At 38.8% G+C, this 14,555-nt stretch overlaps 1 protein-coding gene across 1 annotated transcript in view; it reads left to right on the top strand.

The window, feature by feature from the left end:
- The window catches only part of JADE1 (jade family PHD finger 1), a 116,177-nt gene that overhangs the window by 22,058 nt on the left and 79,564 nt on the right, over positions 1-14,555 (top strand). The gene's annotated exons all lie outside the window — the stretch shown is intronic.

Here is a 14,555-nt window from a genome sequence, read left to right as displayed (position 1 = left end):
CTGAGGGTTCCCTAATGATTAAACTGTTGGTTTTATTGTGTCTTGACAAATAAGTAGGACATACACAGCAACAACAGCAACAGACAAACAGTGGCTTTGAGTTCAGATCTTGGGCCAAGAAAGGTTTTTGACTTATATGAACATCCAAATTACTGAGCTATTGAGCATATTTCTTCCCAGGAATTACAAGATGTAAGGATAGCTTCATTTTTCACTTTTAAAGGGTTATTTGCAAAATCTTTGTGGACAGTCTTCTGTTTGTGATGTGTGTGTGTTTGTTTGTTCGTTCTGAGGTTTTTTTTGTCCTTCTGAATGTGTAATGAATGTTGTTACATTGTTCAGCCCTTGACAGTTGTGATCTGCTTACCCTTGCTTGTTTCAGGTGTTCAGGCTTCGGGATATCTGTGCAGCTGGTGCTGGCTGTCAGCTGGAGGTACAAGGACTGATACTGAACTGATAAGGTTGGCTCTAAGTGGTGACTTTGAGGGGATGGTCTAGGCTATGTTAGCCATGTCCTCCAGGGTAGTGTTCTTCTGATCTAAAATATATCTCCCAAATGTGTTTTTGTGAGCTGAATGATGATTTGCACAGAGTGAACAGAGAATGTAGCTTTCAGGTTTCTCATGTGGCCAGCTTCTACCCCTGTACTTTTGTTACTTCTTCCTGTTAAAACAACTTATACTTTCTGGATTTTAGGCAAGTGGCTCTAATGTGGGGTGTGCCAAAACATACTGAAAAATTGGTCAGTGATTCTTGTCATTGATTTGGTGGGGGTGAACTTGAAAGGTTTAATGGCTTTGTAGGATCAAATAAATCTGCAAAGAAATTTTAATTACGTCTGGTCATGAATCTTTGTTTTTCTTCTATTACTTGTTGTGATTGTACTTGGCCCCCAGCTTAGTGACCAAGGGCATGACATTGAGCAAAAGAGAATGAAGTGGCTTTGATTTGTTTCCAGATGCAAATAAAGTGTTTGCTTGTTTATGAGCACAGCCTGTTTAATCAGCGAACTGACTGTGATTCAAAGAAAGTGAGTTTTATTAGTGACTTTTCTAGCGTCAAGTACAATGGCCTTGGCAGGTGAATTGTCTTTCTTTTGTAGATTGAAAAATGTAGACTTGGAGAAGCAAGTGACAATTACATCCTTTCTGTAAGTTATGAAAGTAAATCTGAACTACATAAATATTTATAAAATAAGTGAAAATGACTGTTGATATTACCGTAGCATTTTCATCTCAAATTGTTCCAGAGAGTTTGTAATGCAAGGATTTAAAACAGTTTTATTCCAGAGCTGCTTCTTTTGCTTTGTGGTGGTAGAGATCCCTTTCTTCTTTCCATCCTCTCTCTGTGTCTTAAATACTACCCCTCAGACCTCTCCAAAGAAATTAGGGTTGAGGTGGCTTTTAATTCTGATCCTTCCAGTGAAGGATCAGTTCCTTTTTTCACCTGTTGCCAGGGTGCTTTTGTTTGTGTTTGTGTTTTTTGGATCAGCAGTCTTTTCTTCTGAAGTGAGCTCTGCCATGAGCGAGATTTATGGCAACTTGTCCATTCCTTATGTATCAGTGTTACTCTGTGAGCTCCCAGCATCTCTGTCAGAGGAGGAACAGCTTCTCAGAGCAAGCCCACAGTATTATCTTTGAACATATGTTCCCTATTAAGTGAGATGAGGAAGTCACTTAGTTTTCCTTCCATGTGGAGGTTAAAATGGAGGGCTTGTCTAAAAACAGATTGTGCTAAACTGGGGGTTTATTTGAACAGTATGTCAACAATATTAACTTGAAAATAGATACTAAATTGATAGGTTTCCTTCAATTACCTCATCTTGAAAGCTGTTCTCAAAAAAAAAAAAAAAAAAGCAAGCAGTTCAAAAGTGATTTAATCTGCTTGAAAATGAGAAAGTCAGATGAAAGCATCCAACCCTTTTGTTATAATGAGTGCTAGATAAACTATGTCACATCTTTGGCCTATTTTACTTCTCTGTATTCAGAAGTAATAACAGATTTAAAAAATAGTAGATATCCAGGTTCTAGGGTTAACCTGCATGCTAACATTAGGTTAACATGCTGACATTGTCCTAAACTTTGGGCACAGACAGCACACTGGATTGCAGAGGAAGCAGCTTTTAGCTCTGACCATTTTGCAACAGGTTATGTGACTGGGATCCTGGATCTCACGCTGTCACCTGCCTGTGCTGACAGATGTGTAAGGTGGCAGTGTGAATGCTTCATATGTGAAATGCATTACACAAATATCTAAAATACTTCCTTGCTTTTAGACATTATTTGGAATATTTTAATGATGTTGTATATGCCAAGAAAGCCCACTTTCTTTAGCATTCCACATAATCATAGACATTTCAGCAGCATTCACTCAGCACTACTTATGTATGTGCCACCCTTTCAGACTAGAGAGCTAAAATTAGGGGCCTTCTAGATTACCCTATTGCAAAGGAGAATCTGGGAATTTCTAGGGAAACTGAGCTGCTTTAGCACAGTTAATGAGAAACATGTGCCAAGCCTGACTTTCTTCAACACAGCACATTAACTGAGAGTTTCACCATTTGGAGCTTTAAAACTCTTTAAATAAATAACCCATTTTAAGAATCCACTTGTTCATAAAACAAAGGGAGAGCTCTGCTGTTGAGTCCTGGTGTGGACATGAGTCTCTACCCAGAGTTCCACCTGGAAGGAAACAGCTCCTTCACTGACCCATTCTGGTAAAGAACAAGTGCTGCCACTGTAGGAATTGATGATCTTCCTGACCTAGTTCACCATTTCAGCTCTTGATAGTGTGTAAAAGAAATATGACATTTTCACATCTTCCAAACTACTCATTTTCACTCTCTCCAGTGACTATACCCAAAACATCAGCATCCAGAAATGGTGCTTTCTGACAAAATGAATGTAGGATGTCACAGTCTAGGCAAGCACTAGCTGTCTGCTGAAGGAACAATGCAAATGTACAAGTCTTGGTCCTTTTACTTCAAAAACCAAAAATAGCATGTCTGACCTACATGGATATTGTGGTCTGAGTATCTTTTGCAGAGGCTGATTAATCAGTTTCTTTTACTGTAAATATTACATCCATCTGCACCCTATTGTTAAAAATACAGCTTTACTGTTGTACAAATTAATTAGAGTACAGCAGTGAATCTAGCTGAGATTCCTAAGCATTAAGGCAAAGAAATCTAGTGATGGTGCACATGTAATCGTGGTTTGTCATGTAAGGTACAAACACCTTCTCAAGTGGAAGAGACTGCAAAATATTTCCTACATAATTTGTTACTGTGCAGAGCACATAGTCTGAGTAACCTTCTTAACTGCAGCTGAGGGATGTGGTGGTTTGGAGGTATAAAACTGTGATTGACATAGGGGATAGTGGTTTGGATAGATAGGAATTTGGGACACTATTATAAAATATGGCAATTTATTTTTATTTTTTGGGCAAAAATAACTTGGTCAGTGAAAGGCTTGCACTGGGCTCATCTGATATCACTGACCGTGTATCTGGCCTGATAATGTGCAGAGCTCATCTAGGGTGCTTAAACTGCTGATCAGGGACTTGTTTAGAGATTATAGTTGGATAAACAAAAGGAAATTCTTCAAAATGCCTCTGGATGTTTGTGAGACTGTATTCAACAAAAATGAATATGCTTAGATATCCTGAGAACCTGTGATCTGAATGTCAGTGAAAAGAATTCACTGAAGTCAGAGCATCATCTTGTAACTGCTTTGGGATCTAGAAAGTGCAGAATTTGGATTTGAATTAGAAGTTAAAAAACATGTGACATGTCACAGACAATTTTCCTGTCCTGCTTACCAGGATGTTGTGTTTCCAATAGGAAGCTGTAAACCCTGACGGTTGTACTCACATCTTCTTCCCACATGCACAGTACATGGGAATATCTTTTCATCTTGCCAATTATTTTTCACAATTGGGGTTGGGCTACTCATCAAGCACCTCCGTGTTATTCTGTGTGATTCATCAGTTTGCATTGTCCTGTTTTATGTTGGAGCTTTTCATGAAAGATCCCAGTGATTGTCACTCAGTACCAGCTCACCAACCTCTCTGCTCTACGTCCAAATTGCAGCTGAGCAGTCACAGCCTCCTTCACTCTGAAGTGTGAAGGTACTAGGTGTGGTATCATGCTTTTCTTCTTATTTGTTCTGTCATTGCTTTGTAGTAGTTATGTCTCCCTTAAATGTTGCCACTCTGTATCCAGTGATTCTCTCTTTGCTAAAAGTATACAGGAAAACTGAGATGGAATCAACTGCTATGTTTACTTATTTTCCTCTCTTAGGGTTTATTGTTGGTAGTTTCATGCTATATAACACATGAAAATAAAGACAGATTTGTATCTCAAAGAGCTTATTATGCTCCTTCTGCAGAAATGATTCACTGGGAAAACCTTTTGGTGTCTGTCTTTCTCTGTGTTCTGGAAGTTAGTACGTAAATTTAAACGCAGAAATGTAAAAAAGAAATTACCATTGCAAGCAGGTCTGAAGCTATGAAAGTCTTTGTAACTTTACATGCATATAGCTGTGATGAATGTAAACTTATTTTGTTGCAAAATGAAAGCTCATCTTATGGCACATGGTGTATTATGCCTTTATAAAAAACATTTATGCATATGTTTGCTTCCCAAGCAGCAGGGCTGTAGCTAAAGTCCACCTGATTAAAAGCCTTCATCCTGCAATTCCCAGTATTAGGATAAATCATAGAGCACTGTTTATATGACTCTTTGTGTTTCCTGCCATGTATCCTCACTTGCAGATGTTTTTAATCATTTATTGCTAATAGTGAGTGTCTTAAAAGTTTTCTGTACTTTTTTTTGGCATTTGGTATGTTTAAACTTTGCCAATGTAGCATGGGGATAATTATGTACCTTGAGAGAAATGAAACACCCTTGGGATAATTTTTGGTTTGTTTTCTCTGCTTATGCAACAGCCTTTTTGCTGTTCTAGAAAAAGGCAGAAACCTTTCTCTGTAAAAAAATTCTGCCTTGCATTTCTGTATTAATAATGCAAGCAGAAGATACATGCCAAGTGCATTGAGTTTGTGACAAAGCCCTAAAAAGATCTGTAGAAAGCTCCTGGAAGCTTCTCTCATGTCCGACAGCCAATGCCAGCCAAGATAGACCTGAGGCTGAGCCTATCAGTGACAGTGGTAGTGCCTCTAGGATAAGAGATTTAAGGAAGGGAAAAAAGAAACCCTGTGAAACAGCAACTGCAACTGGACAGAGGAGGAGGAATGTGTGAGAGGAGGAGCTCTGCAGACATCAAGGTCAGTGAAGAAGAAGGGGCAGGAGGTGCTCCAGGTGTCAGAGCTGAGATTCCCCCCTTCAAGTCAGATGAAGAGTAGCAACATGAGAGAAAGTACTGACACAGTGTGGGACAGAGCTGGTTTGCTTAAGAACCAAGACAAAAGGGAAGTGGTTTAGCTAAAACTCCATACCTCAAGTCCTTTGTGTATTGAAAAAGGTTCCTTATCAAGAGCTTCAAAGGCAAAAGGCACAGGGAGTCAGATTTTTCAACTGTTTTAAGTGACTCAAAGGACAGTAGTGGGGAATGGATGAATAACTAACTGCATGGGGTTAACTGGTCTGAGTCATTTGAAGAGCTGGTTGAGAAGATCTTTTTGAATGAGTAATAGGGGAAGGATAAGGAACAAAGTTTTGAAAGAGTATACAAAATTCTGATTTTTCTCCCTCCTCCTCTTATTTGGAAAATAACTGTAGGCAACTGGTAAGAAGTCCTAGCTGAAAAGCTTGATTTAAGAGAGGATTTCCAGATCTGATTCCCTTCAGAATAGGAAGCTAACCAAAAAACTTTTTAACTGCTCTTACAGGAAGGGGAAAGGCTGATGCCCAATTAATGTTTTTCTTCAGCAGTTGCTCATATTAGGAAGAACAGAAGTCACTCTTCTTCAGGGTTATGGAAAGTCAAAATGAATGCTCAACACTCCTGTAAGTGTCCCGTACCCTTTTTGCTTTCTTTCTTCCCTAGTAAGTTGTCTTCTAGGAAGACAACTAGGAAAAAAGACTTGATTTTGTGTAATGGTTTTATTTTTCTTTGTCTTTTGGCAGAAAATGGTTTTGTTGATGTCGTGTGTGTGTATGTGGGGTGGTGATGTTCCATTTTGTTTTCCCTACCACCATCCATGTCTAGTAGGGCCTGTTTCTGACTTTGGCCAAGAACTTCACAGCTGCTGCTCCTTTTCCTTGTGTGTTCAAAATAAGTTGTGAAGACTTTTAACATCATACAATGAAAACAGGCCCCTAAATGCTAGATAACAGTATCTGAACCTTCTCTCTTACCTGTCAGTCTGAATGAATGGATGAACACATGCTTGTGCTTCTTGTTGAAATTAATCTTAAAGCCCTAAAAAAAGGCACAATTAAAAATCTGTTTGCTTAAATTCCTGACTTGTGAGCTGTTTCTGGCATCCTTGAGAATTTCATTCTAAATTGTGAGCTTTCTTTTCTCTAGAGCTTGAAAAAGAAACAAAAAGTTATATGGGTAAACCAACAGCATGTCTAGGATGCATCCATAGAGATTAGTAGGCTCAGAGTTAATGGTCTGCAGTTCTTCCAAATAAATAGTACTCCCAAATGTAGACCGCATTTAAAAAGCACAATCTGATTTTAGTAAATGCTGGAGCACTGTGTGTAGCAGGAAAGGCTGTATTGTGCTGAGGGATTAGAATTTAGGGTTCTCCTGGATTTTTGTGTTTTCAAAGCTACTCAATTGCCTTCATTAGTGCTTTCCTTTTCCAATTGCTTCCGCAGCAGCAGGACATGCCAGAGACTCTTTTATTTTTGCTGGTGCAAGTAGTAACCTGATTCTGTCCTTACTCACTAAGGTGCTTTATTGCTGCAGTTCATGTGTTTTAATAAAAATCCCTTATAGTAAGCAATAAACTATCTAAGCTTCTGACTTATTTTCTTGTCAGTCCCTTCCTGGGCACAGGGAGGAGGTTGAGGAAGAAGGGTTTAAGTGTACCTGCAGTTGTGCAGCAGTAGCATATAAAATGCTGCCAGCTGCAACAGATGTGCCTTACACCTGCTAAGCCCTTGCTAGCAAGCTGTCCTGGCACCCTCTGGTTGTGTAGCAGGCAGGAGTACAGTTTGATCACACTCTAATTTCAGTTTTAGACAATCTCAGTTTTTATGGATGATGTTTATTAAGTGAATGTCCTGATCAAACTGAGCATCCCATCGTCTTTGCAGAGCAAAAGGCTCTGGTATCCAGACTTGTGACATGAAAGACAAGAAAACATTATCAGTGTAAATGCTTCACATATTCTACATTTGGAAACTATGTGGATTCTATATGTACTCCTTCATGCATCTGTACATATACATCCAGCTCTCTTTTCCCAGAAGAGTAAGGGAGAATTGTTCTTCTCCATAACATTTTTTTCTTCAGAGTGTTTGAAAATTAGTGGTAAAAGTCAAATAGGAAGCACCACATAAAACTGTAGAGGTGTCATCAGTAAATTACTTACTTGCTGCTAGGACAGAGGAAAATGGATGAGATTAAATATGGATAGATCTGACAGAGTAACATGGAAAGGTGGAGGGAAGCATTGCATTTGAAATGATCAGACTGAATATCTTTGGATTATCTCATTTTTGAAGAAAACATCTGTCATACAGTTTCACACTTATGACATTTTCTTCTAGCTTTCAAACTGTTCTTAATTCCTCACTGCAAAAGGGAAGTTTCTTATTAGATGGAGTGAATTTAATTCATGCTTGCCTTTTGTGAGAGCAGCCTGAGGTGTACTGCAAAAACAGAGCAGACTCATCCAATTCAGCAGACCTACCGTGTGACCAGCTGCCAGAAGTTGGACTAGGGAGTCAAAGGGAAAGGCTTGTAATCAATTTAGAAAAGCATATAGCTGGACAGAGAGAGAAGTGTTTAATTTTTAATTTCTACATGGTGATTTGAAGGACGTAGAGATGTTTCACGTGAAGGGAATAGATTTCCTCCCCCCCCCGCTAAACCTAAGTGAGCTGAGTTTAAAACTGTTGAAGGATTTTCTGTGAGATGTTCACGCAGTTCTGGTGGTGACAGTATCTTGGCTTCAGTTCGGAATTTTGTTCTAAATTTAGGATTCCTCTTTGCCTCTCTCTTGGAAATGTAGTTGTTCCCTTCCCTGCTTGGTATCAGTAACAGTCTGCCTCCCTTTTCGCATTATTTCTGAACTCAGTAGTTTCACAGTGTGTGAATCTCTTTATATCTTCTGTGACTATCACCATGTTGTGGACATACATTATTTTTGCTTTCACAGAAGCAATTTACAATAGATGAATCCTTGTTGACGCTTCTGGGCAGGCAGAGAAAAGTTGTATCACAACAGTCTCAGCTCTGAATCAAAGAAATGTTGTCCTTACCACCTCCTACCACATTTCAGAAACTGTTTTGTTTGAGTTATCCATGTTTCCTATATTTTCTTGGCCAAAAGTAAACAAAAATCAAGTGGAAGCCTGTCAGGAGGTCATGTCTGAACCACAGACTGTTATTATTTTTTTAATTTCTCTATTCATCGAGTCTCTTACTAACATGTTGGTACAGATTTACATGTAGCTGCATCAGCACCACCAGCATTCCTGTTGTGTGAAATGGCTTGTCTGCCTTCAAAAATGATGAAGAGACAGCAGGCAGAAAGACAATAGATCAGCCAGAGTGTCTACAGATGTTTTTAATCCTATCCTGTTATTTATACAGTGTCATAGGTATGCATGTTGTTTTATAGATATATAAAACCATGAGAGTTTCCTGTCCTGAGGGGCTTACAACATGTGAGATTGTAAATTAAATCCTGCAAGATTTCTGGTCATCCTGTTCAGTACCCAGCGTATATAGATTACAGCAAATGCAATATGGAACATCCCCACTTCTCACTGGCTGCATGTGTAAGGGCAAGAAACACATGAGAGAACTAGTAATGGATCTTCAGGGCCTCTATTAGAGAATTCCAGTGTGTGGACAAAGTTTGGGTTAGCTTTTTTCCAGTTAGTTGCTGTGGAGGAGCTCAAAAACATGCCCAGTGTTTGGTTCAGCTGTGTGTGTGTCTTCATGTGGAGCACTGCAGGCTGAATTTAAGAACTGTGGAGAGGAGAGACAGCTGAATAATTTCCTTAGTAATGAAATGAGATGACCATTTCAGAAGCCTATTCATGAGTGGGTTTTAAGGTCACAAAGTTAAAAACCAGCTACATATTTTTTTACTAGCATTTTAGCTACTGGTCTGGTAGAATTCATACCTGAATTCTGTGTCTGATGATATTATGGCTGATGGAGATTTGTGCACTTTGCACTTCAATCTTCCTTCTTTGTGCCATGAAATGTTGACTGGAAAATTTGACTGTGAAATTTATATTACTATAAGTTCTATGTTAGGAATGCAATCTGAGAAGCGATTTTATGGCCTCTACTATGTGGTTAGGAAAATCTTGACCCCTGATAGGTAAGGATAATTTTTCTAGTCCTGAATTCTGACCTTAGGAAGGGTCAGTATTGACCTCATTACCTTGTTTCAGGCACAATTCCCATTTTTACACACTATCTGGGAGTGATTTATGTTCTTCAGAATGTCTTCATATGATACAGACCTTGAATTTTTTTCAGTTATTTTTTGATTCATGAAGATGATGAAAATAATTGCCTAATGTCTTTAATTATATGAATACTTCTCCTGCCCACCTTCAATTTTATTTTCTTTCTCCCATGATATTCCTCATTTTCAAGATTTGAAAACAACTGTAGGACAGAGGGAAATGGGAAAAAATCTGGAAGTTGGAAGCTCAGAAAAGAGTTAAGTGAGGGTTTTCCTTGCTATAAAATTATTGGGCAGAAGCCAGGTGCATGAGAGCTGGAGAAGAGGAATTGCAGAAGTTGTTTCTTTGTGTGTTGTAGTCTGGAGGAGGAAAAATGAGTGGAGCTAAAACAGGGCACGACTCCAGGGAGGGAGCCTTTTATGACAGCTTTCTGGGAGAGTGGAAACTAGGAGAAAAGATGGCCAGAAGAATGTGCATGAAACATGTTTGTTTTACTTAGCTCAGACTGCTTCCTAAAAAATTTAAGCTGAGCTAATTAGCACTTGCAAAATGCTGCTTGAAGTTGCTGAATTGCTTCCTGACTTTGGGCTTGTTCATTTAGAATTAGCTAGTTCCAGGCTGAGATTGCCAAATTTCTGACCCTGACTGACAAAGAAGCCCACCTGAGTTAATGGGCTCATAGCCATCTAAAACACCTCTGTGCCTCCCCTCCACAACTCAGAGCACTTCTGATACTCACTTCCTCATTTCACACGCAGGGATCCTCAGAGATGGGGACTGGCTCCCACACAAACCCCAGCTGGTTAACGTGGCCTCCTTAGGGCTGGAGGAAACAAGGCTGTGAAGAGGACAGGACAGAAGACTGTAAAATCCTGGGTGACATGGAAAAGGTGACTAAGGAGCAAGTAACCACGCTTTCTCATAACCCAAGGGTTGGAGGAGCCTCAAGTGATACTGTGGCAGTGGCAGGCTGGAAACGTTCCAGGATGATGAATGATCCTGGGGCACTTGTTACCATGGGTTACCTACCTAAAATTCTTTTAGGTAGGCTCAGGCTCAGAAGTGATGAGGCAAATGAAATCTCATGAGGGTGTTTTGAAGGCAAAAATGTCCTCTCTGTTGCAGAAGGTGCCTGAAAAAGCAGGGTATGTGTTGGTGTAGTGCTGTTTCATGCTCTCCCTCATCTTGTGCTCTTTATCCAGATATTTGCTGCTGGCTGTTGGACACAGAGAGTCTGGCTCAGTGTGGCCATTCACATGGAACAGCAGGTCTTAGGCTGTAAATATAATATGAAATAATCACTTTGGGACAGTACAGATTTGCTTTTGGGTTCTCTTACAGGGTGTAAATACTTTAGATGCTATTTGAATACAGTTGAATAGCAAAGTGGTTTTGCCTTTTAGAGCTTTCCTTCTTTTAAGATGAAAGAGAGTAATTGCTAAAATCTAAGGCTATTCAGACAAAATTTCATTGCTGAAAAGAAGGTTATGCATGCAAATCTGCATGGTACACATGTTTGATTTGATGTCTAAGTAAGTTTCAAGTATGTATCCAAATGTTAAGACGCTGGCAGAGATTCAACCAGGCTAATATCAAACTTCAGCTGTTGCTTCAACACACTGGATATGTATTTTGCCTAATTTATGTTTAGTTCTAACAGTGGCAAGCTGTGTTGCCCTAACTGTAGTTTCAGAAAAAGCTGTACTGTTTTTGGGTTTTTTTTCCTTCTGTTGTTTTGTTGTTCTAGAAAACAGTGAAGTTACTGTGAAGGTTCTGGTCTTCTTAGAAAGTTAAATTTCTTCTAAAAATCTTTTTCTTTGGCTTTAGATTTATAAGCTTTGAGCATAAAATAGGGCCATTGAGTATGTTCACCTCTGGACCTAATTTTTGTGTTGACATAGCCAGTTTACTATACACTGAAGTACTTTACTGTGCCCATGTTGGTATTTTAAGATAGGGCTCAGACAAACATTACTTCTGCAAATGCAAATCGTGATGGTCACACCACATAACTTTGGTTGCTTCATTTCAGGGTTTCCCTTTTGCTTTAAGCTGGTCTGGAGAGAGATTCCTGTACGAATCCTGTGAACCATCTCTGAGAGGAAATTGAAAAGGGACTGTCCTCTCAGAAGCGTCTCACTTTATGCATATAAGCACTTCTGCAGGAATATCACAAAATCCTTCTTTCCTTTTAAAAATAAAATTCAAAATCCCATTGAGTAGGAAACTAGGTAGTAATTGGGGGTTTTTAGTGAAAGTCTTTGTACTGTATAACTAAATTGCACACCATTGTAGCAGATTGCAGTTCTGCACCATAGTTCATCTAACATTTGCATTAAGTGCATGGAACTGGAAATGTGTATAAAGTAAGAGTTTTTCCTTTTTCTTAATGGGAAGAGAGGAGGAAAACATCCTAAAATATTTCTTATCAGGTGCAGTAATCTTAAATTGTGTGAATCTAAAATTAAAATCTGTCCTGGTTCCATCCAGGGAGTACTAAATTGGAGAATACCATTCCTAAAACATGACAAAATCCTACAAGCCAGTGGGAAGGAAGAGATATTATGAAATATACAGAAAAAAGCACTAGGAAATCAGAATAGTGAAAATTGGATGTCTCTGTGGTGTATAGATCTTTGCAAATTTGTTTCTCTTCCTGGAACTGCAGAGGATGCCTTGACTGAAGACAATGATTAAGAGAAATGTAGCTTCAGAAGGCATGTGATTCACCACTTCTCTCAGGAAAGCTTGGTATTAGTAGAGAAAAAAAAGATATTTGAATTGTATTTTGGAATAGGACATTCTGTTCTGTGATACAATGCTGTGAAATCATGGTATCATGATAACCTTCCTTTCTTTCTTCCTTCCTTCTAATCTGGGCTGGTATTTATTCTGCACTCTGCTGAAGACTCCTTTCTGTGTAAGAGAGAATTCAAAACAAGTAGTTCCTATAATTTTGTGTGCTTAAACCAAACAAGCAACACTTGTGTTGTTGTGGTTCATTGCTGTAAAGTAAGGAAGAAGATACAGAATGAATCCCTGAAAACCCAGGCTTATCAAAACTTCTGCTGTGTTAAGTATTCACATCTATGATCTTAATGCCCAAGCCATTAGCAGCCATGGGAATTTCAGGTAGATACTCCACAGTAACATATGTTCTTTAATTGTTTGTCTGCCTTTAAAGGGCAAAATTGAAGAGCATGAAGGTTTCCAAAATCAGGAACACATAAATCTGTTACATAGGACAAGTCATGGGTCAGATCCATGTGTGTTCTGAGGGTGACCACTGGTGATCTGAGGAGTGGAGTGTAAAGTTCAGTACATCTGTGAGAGCTGGGTTTTTTGGGGGGCAGGAGAGTGGGAAAAAGTGAAGAAGCAATGAGAGAGAACCTCTGTGAAATGTGTGTCATTATATACATGTATCATGGTATCAAGGTGCTGTGGGCACAGCTCCATTTTAATAGGATTTGATACAGGAATGGCATCAGGGCTTGTGGCTGGTACACTTAAACTTCTTCCTTCTATATGTTTTCCAGGTGCTTTTTAGAGTCAGTAGAGGTTGTAGGTGTTTCCTGAAATTCAATTAAAGTTTTTAACATTTTCTTCCTCCTTATGCATAGTCAGGATAATGCTGAGGTGCCCTTTACCTGCAATTGCTTAGCCTGGCACAAAGGAAATGCAACAGTAGTTGCATTCAGAAAAAGAGAAGAAAAGATTTAATCAATTTACTGAGTAAATGCTGTCTTCCATTAGTTGAAACAATTACTAGAACAATTAAATGCCCACATGTCCACGGCCAGTGTAGTCTTGACTGTCTTTCCAGTTCTTTCCTTTGGGATTCCAGAATTTATGCTGGGCTTTGTCAATTAATATCTTTCTAGTGAGTGTGACAATTACAATTGTTACTTCAATAGAGAATGTCCCATAGCTTTACATTGTTAATTCTCCTGTCCCAAATGATCTCCCAAAGGGAATATGAAGTTACAGGTGCACATCCATGACTGGAGAACAAACACTTTAGTATTGTAAAGTTCATAAAATGAAAGAAAGGCATGAGAAATCCATAAGACATGGCATTCACGTTGCTTACTGAGGTTACTTTGTTTCCAAAATCTTCACAAAATCTTTGATATTATTCAGTATGTCTGCTAGCACAGATAGAGTTGCAAAATTAAGCGCTTGAAAGCTGAAAACTGTCCAGATGACCTTAAGCTGTCATCAGCATTTGTGTTATTTTCACAGATTTTGATAAACTGTACTTCTGAACTTTGCCTACAAGTGTTGTATGTTTCAGGTATGCTGTAGAGAAATACTTCCTCCTTGTCAAATCTGGTAGGGTGGCTTTAATCCATGGCCTAATTCTAGGATAAACTTTCTCAAAAATCCACACAAATAAATATAAGAAAAAACCACAAAGAGTGGACTTCTTCTACAGCTATAATTAAGTAGCAAATCACAGGAAAACCTTTCTGGTGTTTGATAAAAGAAATGATGTTTAGCAGACTGATTATTCCTACTGTTTGCTAATAGTACTATGTTCAATTTTTAGTTCAACAAAGCTGGATAAGAGACTGTGGTGCTAATTTGAGTTGAATACTACTTGAATCATCAAAGCTGTTCTAAAACCAAATGAAGCTCAACAAATGGCTTAGTCTTGCTTGTATATGGAGCAGGGAGGAGTGAGAGAAAACCTATTCACCTAATTATGAATTCATTGTTGTCCTTTTGCACAACTGCACATCAGGATGGAAAGCTTTAATTCATTTGCTCAACTGTCCTTTCAGTTATGGGGGAAAATGAATTGCATGCAGCTCCCTAAAGCAGTATATAACATGAATTATTTACCCCAAGAATAACTCTGGTTCTGCATTCTGTGCACTGACAAAACTCCCAGTGCTGATTATTGCTGCTTTTGGAACCACACTGCCTTTTGTGCAGCAACCTGTTTTTTTTCCTCCAGCTCTACTGTTAAACTTAATTATCAAACAAA

The sequence above is a fragment of the Pseudopodoces humilis genome, chromosome 6 (genome assembly GCF_049639895.1).
Source record: "Pseudopodoces humilis isolate 2021_Gansu_Grassland_sample_001 chromosome 6, ASM4963989v1, whole genome shotgun sequence".
Classification (NCBI taxonomy): Eukaryota; Metazoa; Chordata; class Aves; order Passeriformes; family Paridae; genus Pseudopodoces; species Pseudopodoces humilis.
Note: the sequence above shows the minus strand (reverse complement) of the source record. Positions and strands in the feature narration are given on the sequence as shown.